Source organism: Macrosteles quadrilineatus, unplaced genomic scaffold (assembly GCF_028750875.1).
Source record: "Macrosteles quadrilineatus isolate MER2022 unplaced genomic scaffold, UCM_ALF_1.0 Scaffold_1__1_contigs__length_201487025, whole genome shotgun sequence".
Classification (NCBI taxonomy): Eukaryota; Metazoa; Arthropoda; class Insecta; order Hemiptera; family Cicadellidae; genus Macrosteles; species Macrosteles quadrilineatus.
In genome coordinates this window covers 190,367,908-190,378,550 of record NW_026542594.1, presented here as the reverse complement: position 1 = coordinate 190,378,550, position 10,643 = coordinate 190,367,908, and positions in this window count along the sequence as shown.

The following is a 10,643-nucleotide window of genomic DNA, read 5'->3' as shown; positions in this document are numbered from 1 at the left end:
GTACAACAGCTAGTAATCTATATATTAATTTGAAACTGTTTTTCTTTGTGACAGCTATTTTGAGAGAACGGCTGGGCGTAGAAAATCGGTAGGGGTGTCTAAAGAAAGGTCTTGGTCTGTAGATGAGCCATCAAAAGAGAAACGTGGTGAATTCCCTTGGGGCTCTGCCCCAGTGGCCTTAAATTTCCCATCCCATGTTATTCTTATGGAGGAAAAACGGGGTTTTTGTCGCAGCTAATTTGAGAGAACGGCTGGGCGTAGAAACTTGGTAGGGGTCTCTAAAGAAAGGTCTTGGTCTGTAGATGAGCCATCAAAAGAGAAACAAGGTAAATTCCCTTGGGGCTCTGCCCCAGAGGCCTTTAAAGTTCCCTCTTCAGATTTGTTTACATTACGACCATATGCATTTTTAATGCAACAGCTGTTAATATTTAAATTGTGATTTATTGAATTTGTCAAAATAAAGTACAGCATTTGTAATGGATTTTTCTGATTTTAAAATTGATTTTCTTCTGCATCGTGTCATGTTTTGCAATATAATGTTCTATTACCAAATCAGTGGAAAATCCTAATCTTATGGAGTTAACTTATATCTATTGTATGGGTTGGTTTCTGTTTTTTTTACCACTTCTTGGAGATTGTACGTACCTAGGTGATATTCTTTGGCTATTGCATCTGTAGACGAAACTTGGATTGGTGTAATTATTACAACGGAAAAGAGCGAGAAATCCTGGACAATTTGATATAGGCTAAAAATAAAACTGAATTAACACTGTGCTACATTTCTTGAGCAATCATTGATATAGGTAACCGATTTGCAAACAATGGAAACATAGAAAAAGTCATAGAACACATACAGGTAAAAGAAATAGAAATATTTTTTTACACTAAAAACATTAAAAAAAACAAGATCAGCTTTTTGAAAAAAGACAAGATATTTACAAAAGATTTTGATATCTAACTGTTGTGTAGATCGTAAGTATTTCCATAATCTTTGAGTCGCCTGCAATGCTCCGCAATTGCTCGAATTCGAGCAACAGGTACACTAGTAATATTATTATTATGATTCTCATTATAGATGTTTGCATTTGTTTTTGTTCTGCCACACTGTTCAATGCAAACACAAGAGATGTCTATTAAAATAAGTATTAAGAATGATTGAGATTTGCCTGTATATTCCAACCATGGTAAGTGAGTGTAACTTATTCAGTTATAGGCTAGTTTGACTAGCCAGAAAACCGGGCTGACACTAACAATGACAGGTTTTTATTTTCCTGACCCTATTTTCACAAGGTCAGTTTGTGTGGTATATTTTCCAGGGTGGCTCTTTCAGTGACATATCCATATCCATGTTAATCAGACACACAAAAAAAACATTGAAAATCTTCAAAAATATTGTTCAAAATGGCTCTTCATGCTGGAAATATGTAAACACCTACACCTTACCTACCCTTTAGGTTTTCACCCTACTAGATTTGCTGCTACGGGGAAGGTAAAAAGTGTTTTTTGACCATGCGTCAATAGTATAAGATGAAATAAATAAATTAGCCAAATTTTATCAACATATATCTACAAACAAAACAAGTAAACTACAACAGTTTTAATTTTCTCCATTAGAATAACAAGGGAATTTTAAATTAAAATATTTTTGAATTTTTTCCGTGACCGTTAGGCATAGCTCTACAAAACGGTTAAAAAATAAATTGCAAACTTTTTGTTTTGAGAATAAAAAATAGGTGAAACCAATTTTTACCCCATAAACCCCTGTTCCCATTGTCCGATTATGCTTGTTCGCGAACTCGTTTGAATAAATGTAGGTTTACACGTTTCTACCAAGTTTCATCAAAATCGGACCATTTTTGCTCGAGTTATCACCCTAACAGACACATATATACAAATATATATTATTCTTGAGGAGATCTTGATAGAGTTTATGATAAATGAAACATGCAACATTGCAAATTTTCTTTTAATACAAATGTTTTCAAGCAAAGAGAAATTAATGAAAAATGTAAAAATGAACAAAATAAATAAATATGAACTGTTTTTTCATAAATATATATATATATGAATTTTAACGGATGGTGTTTTTGACCTCTAGGGCCCTCAAAACGAAAAATTAAATCGGTCCCGGGTCCAGGTCTTACTATTAGTACTACAGTAAATGGGAAATTCGCTAACAACATTTCATTTCATATAATTTTATTCATTTCAGTACATCAATACAGGAGAAGCGATCTACACTATATAAAGTTGAAAATGATTAATTTACAACTTATCAAAATATAAGAAGGTTTCAACTGACTTATACGATCCCCGCCTATAGAACAGGCACCCTGCTAGTTAAATATCAAGATATCTCTTTTCACCCAAGACAAGGTCAGTTAGTGAAAGTAATCATTTTAACAAACATACTAAAAAAACAGTATTTTTTTACCAGGCAGAAGTACAAACAAATATTAAAAATTTAAGAAAACATTTTCATAAAAACAATAAAATGATCTTAGTTTAATAATCTAAATGAGAAAAAGAATTAAATAAAAGTATACTGATATTCCAAATAAATATTAAACTAATCAACATAATGAATCTAAACTGATTTGTCTCCACTTCTTCAGCCTCCTCTCCCCCAACCACCATGCCTCCATCGCCTTCTACCCTGTCATCAGGCCTGGAAAACAGAACAAAAATTAATACAAAAAACTGTATTCTGAACAAGTTTAGTCTTTTTATGCATACTTTTATTATTATTTCATGTGCTCAGTGACGTACTGAGGGGGGGGGGGCGGTTCGCACCAGGCCCCACACCAACATAGGTCTCCAAATATCAGGGCCGTATTCCCCTAACGGCGGACACTGTGATTTCTGAGGGCTTCGGCCTGGGAAGGGGACTCACTTGCGGCCTCAAAAGAATGCTTTTTTTCTCTTGGAAAATAAATTTTCCCACAATCTGATAGAATTAGGGGGTACAATAATCCAAGTTTAACTTGTATTCTCATGATAGGCGAAAGCGTCTGCAAAGATTGCGTGATCAAAATTTACGACTACCAGCGATCGCGGGTGATAATCAGGCCTCGCAACCGCGAAAGATGTTCACGATTGCTCCGAGGATGCCCACGATTATAACCACTGGCGACTATGGAAGACGAAGATGATGACCCTGCAAACACGGAAGACGCTCACGATTTGGTCATTACCGAGGACAATATCGTTTAATTTTGCCACAAATGCAGTAGTCGTTTGTTTCAATATATAAGTGCAGACACCCATACAACCCATTTTGTATAGGACAAAATATAATGTACAGAGTGTGGCAAAATTATCTGATACGTTTTCTTCTCTTAGTAGTGCAAGTGTTTTTTAAAAGTGGCAATTCCGGTGTAGCTGTTCAGGGGTAGTCCCGTACACGTTTCAACAAAGTTTTGAAAAGTGTAAGGCTCACATTTACTACTGTGGGGGGGGGGGGGTTAACATTCGTGAAGTGGCCCCCCACAGTTTTTCCGCTGTAGCTATACCGAATCCTTAGAGCACTAACGAAGCATTAATCATTGATACTAGTTTTATCGTTTGTGATTTCCTCGGGGGTGGGGGGGGGGGGGGCAACTTCACACGGACCTCTCACTTCTTTCTTTGTGGTGCAGCAAGTCAAAGTCAAAGTGTCCAATTATTTGAAATATATACACCCGCCCACTGAGCTAGAAATATAACTGGAGCATTGGTGAAGGAATTACGTGTCGTCAGGCTGCTATGTTGCAACCGAGGGGATAAGTTCTTTGAATTTACTGAATTGGCAATTGAAATTCTCTAAAAGCGTTATTTGAGTGCACTGTACATCGCCTCTCCTGTGAAAATGCCACTATCGTATACGTCAATAAATATAGTCATTAAAATTAAAATATGTGGTTGATGAACGTCAAGCAAGCTTACGGGGTTCTCTAAATAAATAAATTATTCTCTTGTGATCATTAAACATGTATACATAATATACATCTCCCTCATCAATGATACGCATTCACAATCTCAGTCATAATATTGGTTACTACTTGTGCAAACTTCAAATTAATGACAGTAGTGAAGCCATAAGAATATAAATATCCTCCCAATATATATTATCGCAATGTGTTATTAATCTATGGATGGAGTGCCAATCTAGCACTAAGGGAGTGTTGTGTTGGTATTATTTTGTGAAAAAACAACAAAAAAACAGAGCAAGCAGAGCAGACTGCACCATCAGCTGATACTCGTGTCTGGAAGAAACGAAGAAAGAAACAAAATGTAAAGTAAACGTGTTGTACTCAGTACTCAACTAGTCATAACAATCGCTGAGAGCGAAGCTATTGTTATTGTTTGTAAAGCCGAGAGTCTTTTCTCTTACCCGAGACCGATGATTGGCTTATACCATACCTTTGACTGTTAATTGAGTTGATACAACAATTTCTGTGTCCAATAGTTAATGCTGATACTCAACTATCTCCGAGTCTCTGAAGACTCACTTTTGAAATTTGAGGACTGATTGTGGATAAGGCCGGGGCATAACTTAACCAGTAAGATTGATTTTCCGTTTTCATGAGCGACGCACGTATCAATCTGCGTTTCTGTGTTTTTTTTTACAAGGACTTTATAATCTCTCTTTTTCGTCCACATTATTGGGCTAAATAAAAATATGTGTTTCGGAACAAGTTGGCCTTAGTTACTAACAAGACTACAAGATCGTGCCACTCATCCTTCACTAATGTCTGGGTTAAAATACACACTTAGCGGCGTCTCCATCATAAAATAATTGATTGATTGAACGTTACTAAGGATGGTGGTAACAACAATTAAAATAAAGAATTGTATAGAAAATCTGTTTTTGACAAAATGCAATGATCTTGGTTTGTCACGTAATCTAGAAGTAAAATGTTGCAATGATTATTTCAACTATTGAATATATTGATCCATAGCTTAATAAACTGTCGTTAGAAAATATTTTGTATTAATTTTTTTTTAAATATAACTATGTTGTGACCATATTATTGAAATACACGCACATTGTAAACGATATCTCTTTAACGAACTCGGAAAAGAAAAACAAATTTTTTTTAATATATAAGATTGCTATTTGGTTTTGTATTAATTCATTTTTTTACAATACATTTGAAAGCTAAATTTTAAATATTTTTTGAAACTGAATCCTTGATAATTATTAAAGAAATGGCTGTGAGCTGGGTAGGACATGTGTGGATCTTTATGAAATTTGAAAGTTATTGAATTGCATGTATTAGGCCTATTGTTATTGTTGTATTTTGAAATGTTTAATTACGGCTTGTCACTCTCAAACAGCAAATTGTTCTTGGACCTTTCCTCCACAAATATTTAACGATCTCTTGTCTTACATGACTAGATACACTATATGTTTCTAGGTTACTTACTTTTCTTCGGATATTGAGGTTGCATCTGCTGCAAACCGGAAATTTTGACCCTCCATTATATTCATAACACCACTGGCCATTTGAATTCTTGTACACATATCTGTTGCAGTGTGCAATCCATGTCTGGCAATTACTGCATGTTTCCTGTGAAATAGAAGCTAAATTTATTAGTTTGGAAGTGGAGTGAAACATAATATAGTTGTAGATAAAATAATCACACAAAACATAGAACACGTGAAATTAGTTTTAAAAATAAATGAGTTTGAAAAAAGAAAAGTAATGTATCATTTAGTGATTTTGTTGCCCACAATTATACCACTTACTTTTAGATTATTAGGCTATATTTCAATTAAGTGTTCAGAGAAGCTGAGGCATTAATCCGGAGTCAAGGAATTGTTTTTCTGTTATAGTGACCGACTGTGAACTTAAATTATTTTGTTTAAGGCCTACAGCTAACATTATAATACTTGAACCAATACTGGTAAGAGTAAGGAACTTTTTAACTAACTTAATTATCGTGAAAAATGTAATTTTGGAAACTTACTTAAATACTTTTGATGTGTATTGGTACTCGTGAAACCAAAAATATTTGGAGAAATTTGAAATTAGTACTCAATATCATAGGGGGCTTGGTGGTTTTTTTATTTCAAAATAGAGGATTTTTTTATAGAAAAACGCCTCTAGGGAAAATGGTTCAACAGGTGGGTCAGCAATTATATTAAAACAAAATGCAGGTGTTCAGTTCAGAATTTGTGATTTGAAAAATTAATTATTAATTAATTAATACAATAAAAACTCGAAGGACCGAAAAATAATTAAATACAAAAAAAACATTCACACCGGGTATATATCCTGAAATATCAAGGACTTTTCTGAAAGATCAGGGATATTCCTCAGGAGTTCTAACGACAAAAGATCTTCAGCTGTTGACCTATTTGAAGGTCAGGCATTAGTATGGTTCAGATCAACTAAAGGCAGAATCTTAGATTGGGATCAAATACGAAAAGAATTAAAAATTGTATTTCAGCCTCCGGACTATGATGAGAGACTTAAGAAAGAAATCGCCATGAGGACTCAAGGGAAATTTGAAAATATTGATATTTATTTGGCAATCATGGAAAATCTTTACGCTAGGCTTTCAACTCCTGTTTCGAAAGAAGAGAAATTGAGACAAATTAAGTGTAATTTAAACAGTCATTTGCAAGACAAGTTATGTATGTTCCCAGTGACGTCATTCGAACAACTCAAGAGATTTAGGGCGTAAAGCTGAACAGGGGAAACGACAATCTTCAAACGTTCAACCACCACCACATCCTCGTATGACAATGGAACCAGACTTAGCCTATAACAGACTAAATAGCAGACCAAATCTATTTCAACGACAGGGTAATACTTGGAATATGAAAAAAGATCAAGTTTCAGCGTTGAATAATGAGATAAGTAGAACTCCAACCAATAAATTTGTATCTAGTGACAAAAAGGTATCTCAGACAGTGAATAGTAGTGATGATACATCCCGACAGAAAAGATGTTGGAACTGTGGCAAGATAGGCCATACTCATGTTGACTGCAAACAGCAAAAATCTGGATTATTCTGTTACAAATGTAATTATAAGAACTATAATTGTCATAACTGTCCTCGCTGCAACAAAGTGTATCAACCAAAAAATGTGCAACAGAAATCAGAATTGTGAGTCATCTGTTTTCTAAGTCAAAAAGGGCTCACGAGGAAAAATCTGATTTTACACTATCTTACAGTAGGATAACTAAAGACACCCGTAAGGAAAAACATGACAAGAAACAAAAATCCAATAAAGTAAATCAGACAGATTTTTTGTTGCAACCAAATGTTACAGATAATAGGCCGTATGTTGTAGTAAATATTCTAGGTTACGGCATAAGCGCCCTTCTTGATTCAGGTGCGACTGGTTCGTTATTGGGAAAAGAAGGACTCTGGATTCTCGAAGAAGCAAATCTAAAACCCACTTCCGCTACTAATAATGTTATCTGAACGGCTGATAGAACAATTCATACAGTAACAGGCACTGTTGACCTGCCAATTAACTTAGAAGGAAAATTAAAATTGATCACAACTTTGATAGTACCGACTCTGCCAGACGCTTTGATTTTAGGAGTGAATTTTTGGAAAGAAATGGATATTATTCCTAGGTTACTAAATGGGACTTGGAACTTTGGTGAATTATCTGAAGAAAATCAAATCTGCGCATCAGTAGGAATTTCAGACCAACTAACTCAGGAACAGAAAAATCAAGTACAAGAAATACTAGATAAAATAAAGAAATATGATGGACTTGATGATGATAAAGGACATTTAAGGAAAACACATCTCTTGGAGCACAAGATTAACGTCAAAGACCCTGAACCATTTAAACTTAGACACTGCAGTCTTTCACCAGCAATGCAAGAAATTTTGAACAAAGAATTGGATAGGATGTTGGAAATGGGAATTGTACAGGAATCTTGCTCACCATACTCTTCACCCATTCTTCTTGTCAAGAAACCTTCAGGAGACTATCGACTATGTCTGGACAGTCGAATCCTCAACTCTAAAACAGTAAGAGACTCCTACCCACTACCGTTCATCACACACACTCTGGACAAATTAAGAGGTGCAAAATATATTTTATCTATTGATCTTCGTTCTGCATTTTGGTAAATCCCGTTAGAGGCCAGTAGTCGTGAAAAACTGCATTCACAGTACCAGGCCGAGGACTATTTGAATTTGTACGTAGGATTACATAACTCATTTCAGAGACTTATGGACCGTGTCATAGGACCTAAACTTGAGCCACATGTGTTTTGCTATCTTGATGATTGTATTTTAATTTCTACCGATTTTGATCAGCATATGAAACTTCTTGAAGATGTACTGAATAGAATACATGAAGCTGGACTTACTGTAAATGCTGATAATTGTGAAATATGCAAACCAGACCTTAAAAATTTAGGTTATGTTGTTGACTCTAGAGAACTTAAAGTAGATCCTGAGAAGGTAGAATGTATTGTAAACTATCCTAGACCTACTAATGTTAAAGAACTTGGAAGATTTATTGGTATGACATCTTGGTACCGAAGGTTTGTGAAGAATTTCTCTGGCAAAAGTTCAATTTTGACTGACCTCACAAGAAAGGGAAAGAAGTGGATATGGACTGAAGAATGTCAGACAAATTTCAAAGCTTTAAAAGAGGACTTAATTAAGGCTCCAATACTAACATGCCCAGATTTCAGCAAGGAATTTTCTTTACAAACAGATGCTTCAGGATACGGAATAGCTGCTGTTCTCACAAAATGTCATGAAGAAGGAGAAAAAGTAATAGCATATGCTTCCAGATCCTTGACAAAACAAGAAAAGAAATATTCAGCAGTAGAGAGAGAATGCTTGGCAGTTGTTTGGGGCATAGAAAAATTCCGCCCGTATTTAGAGGGATATACATTTAAAGTAATAACCGACCACCACTCATTGATCTGGTTAAACAAGCTTAAAGATCCAATTGGAAGATTAGCTCGTTGGGCTGTGCGCCTACAACAATATTCTTTCACAATAATTCATCGTAAAGGACTCTTGAACAACGTGCCCGATGCTTAATCACGTGCAGTTGAAGATGTTGCAGTTGAGTTTGACCTTGTTGAGTTTGACAACACTAATAACAACGATAATTGGTACAAAAATATATTTGAAAAAGTACAAAGACACCCTGCAGAATACCCGACCTGGAGGGTTGAGAAAAACAACCTCTATAAAGCAGTCAGATTTGACAACTCACAACCGCAAGAACAAGACATATGGCGCTTAGTTGTACCGTCAGATTTTAGACAAGATTTGTTAAGGAAATGTCATGATGATGTTACTTCGGGACACTTAGGAATTTTTAAGACCTACAGAAGACTAGCCTCAGAATATTTCTGGCCTAGTATGCAAATAGATGTTTGTAAATATGTAAGAGAATGTAATATTTGTCAATGTTACAAAACCTCACAACAAAAGCCTGCTGGATTGTTAGGGCATAGAACCGTGGAAAATCCATGGGAAGTTTTGACAATAGACTTAATGGGACCATTCCCCACTTCGTCTAATTGTAACAAATATCTACTGGTAGTAGCAGATGTATTTACAAAATGGGTTTGTGTTTCAGCATTGAGAGACGCGACAGCTAATGTAGTTGTCAAACATCTAGAACAAAATGTTTTCTGCAATATGGTGTACCTAAGACAATAATTTGTGATCAGGGTACTCAGCTAACTAGAAAGAAGTTTTTCTGTATGGCAAAGGAACATAACATTACACTTTGGTATTGTACACCTTATACACCTTGTGACAGGTAGCTGAATGAAACAACGAAAATGCGCTACGAATAAATAATTTATTATACTTAAGACAAAACAAATATGTAGCTCCCGACTTGCTGTATAGTCTATTTACGTTTAGTTTACAACATAAATAATTTATTGGGGAACATAGCCTCCCGAGGAGGCTATGGGGAAAGGCGACGCGGAACTTTTCATGACCGACCGAATTGAATTTATAATTTAGACTAACTCAACTGAGTGCTCTCTGCCCATAGCCCAGAGTTGGGCGAGGAGGGGAACCAGCCAATCACGTTGCGGCTATGCCGCGTGACGTCAGTGCAAGCACTGGACAGTGCTGCCGCGTAACGATCACTCAGGGCGTTAGGCAAACTGTAGCTGCGCATTAACTGATTTCATCGAGCAACCTGTTGAGCTGTCTCAGCGAATTCCAGCCATGCGCGTAACACTTCGGAGAACATTGGCCTGGCCTAGCGCTGAGCCACGGCTGACGGAATATTCCATGGTGAGGCAACTGGCTGACGCAGAAAGTTGCGAGGTTAACAGTCCAATATTACAGACCCTCTTTTTATATTTGAAATAAAGCAAAGCTTTTGTGACGGTACTGACAGGGTTTCCTGAGGGTGTAGCAAAAACCTCCCCAACTGATATGTAATGGGTCCGGGAATTTTTGGGGCCGTCACAACCTCAAGCCAACCCAGTTGAAAGAATCAACCGTGTTCTAAAAACTATGATAGCTTGTTACGTAAAAGATAAACACCAATATTGGGACAAGTACTTACAAGAGTTTGTTTTCGCCCTACACACTGCCGTACATGAAAACACAGGATACTCCCCCTCTCAACTGTTTCTTAATCACAACATGGTTTGGAACAATATGAAACCTCTCGAAGATGATCAAGAAATGAA